At 42.9% G+C, this 2,572-nt stretch overlaps 1 protein-coding gene across 1 annotated transcript in view; it reads left to right on the plus strand.

The window, feature by feature from the left end:
- Positions 1-2,572, plus strand: part of otofa (otoferlin a) — a 934,066-nt gene that overhangs the window by 75,996 nt on the left and 855,498 nt on the right. The gene's annotated exons all lie outside the window — the stretch shown is intronic.

Genomic DNA, 2,572 nt, shown 5'->3' on the forward strand with positions numbered 1-2,572 from the left:
TACTGTACTCGTACCTAAACAGCCAGTTTGACATTATGACTTGCTTGTCATTGTATTTTCATGTTTTTTTTAAGAAAAATTAGCTTGTCCACATTGCTTGCCCAAAGGGCAGATCTGCTGGCACTAACAATGTCTCCTGCTGTGGAGAACACCCTCTCTAGGGACAGAGGTAGCAGATACAGCCAGGTAGCGCTTTGCTAACATGGCAACATAAGGATATTTGGCGTTTGTAATAGCTTTGGCTCGGTCTGAACTTGTTGCGAGTGGTGGAGGCTTGAATGCTAGCGGGAGTTGGGTTTGTACTTCAGTCTTTTTTCTTTTGGTACCGGTGATATTCACGTTCGGGTGATGCCTTTTCAAATGAGCGTGCAAGTGTGATGTATTGCCAGCCGCGTAACCAATTTTAGTTGAACAATGCCGACAAACAGCTTTGGTTCGGTCCACCTGTCTTTGTCCGTCATCCTTGTACGTAACTGCGAAACCAAAATGTTCCCAAACCGGAGACTTCAATGATGCTGGAGGATTTTCGAGCTCAACTTTATCTGCGTTCGCCATTTCGACAGTTCCTCAAATGACTGACTACACTTGAACGCATCCCTGGGACCAGCTCTCATAGTATGCCTCTCGTCCAATGAAATGACTTGTTCGCTCTATGACGAGTTGAACCCAATGTGAGCAAATTACTCTGAATGCTGCGACGCAGCACCTGAGATTACTTCCAAGAAGTTGTTCACGTTCTCAATTCTTTACGTTTAACGTTATATTCGTTCGGGACACTTCAGTACACACGTTTACCGAACCAAAGGGCCCGTACCAAACAATTTCGGTACGGTTACGTGTACTGTTACACCCCTAATGGATGGATGGATAGATAGATAGATGGATGGATAGATGGATGGATGGATGGATGGATTTACTATAAAACAGGCAGATGAAGGAGAGGAAACAGAGGAGGAAAAGGGGCAGGAGGGGGCTTAAAATGTCACTCAGTCTGAAGTAACACTGAAGGCTGTGACTTTGTGACACACACACACACACACACACACACACACACACACACACACACACACACACACACACACACACACAGCATCTCACTCATTACACAGTAAGAGTCAGTCAGCTGATCTCCACTCTGCATCAGAACTGTATTTCAGTGACGAGTCTCAAACTGTGTGACCTCACATTGAACTGGACTCTCCTTATCGTTATTCTTTACCTTTCCACTGATACAGTTAAACCCCTGTGGTGTGATGCAAAAACCCAGGTCTGATAAAAGCAAACGGTCGGCCCAAATCTCTGAACAGATGTATTCTGGACAGGAAAACTTAGAAAGAAATACAAACATCAAAAAACTGAACGAGATTGTAGTTCCAGTAATCCAAAATTCGATTCACAAATCAGCAAATAAGCTTGACTCGGACAAGATACGTCCCAGGATAGTTGGTTTGACTCTTTACTTCAACAAAAGGTATCAAATACAAACACATATTTTCTCAGGTCAAAAAACGATGTTGCTCTGGCTTCTTTCTCCTTCTCACACAGAAAATCACCAACAGCTGCGGTCGTCTATGCCGTCAATTTAACACGGCTGGTTCAAATAAATGATATGATAGCACTAACAACAAAGGATTATAATATTCAACTATATCAAACTATACATTTTAACATATGGCTCCTACAGAGATCAATGCATTACATACGTTTGTTCCAAAAAGACCACAAGAAGGAAAATTTATAATAAGAAGAAAGGCTTGTTTATAATTGTAAATATAGTATTGATTTTATCTGTAATTACAAATGATTTCAAGTAAGGGATGCCTTAACGGGAAATATGTTTTTATGTGCCATTGCGTCATTACATTTTGACTGTCCCATTGTCAAAATGTAGTACCGATGTTTAAGGTTTCCAGATAACATTATCAGTATGTTAGCATGTTAGCAGCATGCTAATGTGCCTCCCAGAGCCACACTAAGGAAACAAGAGGCGCTTTCACACCGCAGTACTTTTCCCACTTTAGTTCCGATATAGTTCCGAAATGTTGCGTTCACACCAAAAAGAGCCGGAACTAAAATTAGTTCATGAGAACCTTTTCAGTGTCTGCTAGAGAGCAGGGACTTTCGTGGGAGAAAAAGGTTCCTATGTCTGATTGGCTGGGCGGAATGCAAACCACGCCCCGTAAAACTCCCAAAAAGTTTTGTGAAGCCGCCATTTTATTATCCTCGCATTAGCTTTATTAGCATTAGCATTAGCCCAGCGCACCAACGGAGAGAGACTAACTTATGGCAACACAAAATAAAACATGGGAGCGGTGGAGATGAGGAGGTGTCGGCGTTCTGGCGATTTACTCTGAAGGCTTCAACTCCGGGGACTTCCGGCCGGGGACTCCAGCTGGCAGTATACGCCGTGAAGTTGTTTGCGGCCTGCCAATAAACCCAAAGCAGAAGAAGAAGAAGTGACGACAGCGGCTTCATTTGCATAATCCCCCCTCAGGGACTTATTCCGGTGAGAACGCGATCTGTACTTAGTTCATGAGAACTAAAGAGTTCTCATGAACTAAGTTCTGATAAA

The sequence above is a fragment of the Notothenia coriiceps genome, unplaced genomic scaffold, assembly GCF_000735185.1.
Source record: "Notothenia coriiceps isolate Sejong01 unplaced genomic scaffold, NC01 NC01_scaffold00037246, whole genome shotgun sequence".
Taxonomy (NCBI): domain Eukaryota; kingdom Metazoa; phylum Chordata; class Actinopteri; order Perciformes; family Nototheniidae; genus Notothenia; species Notothenia coriiceps.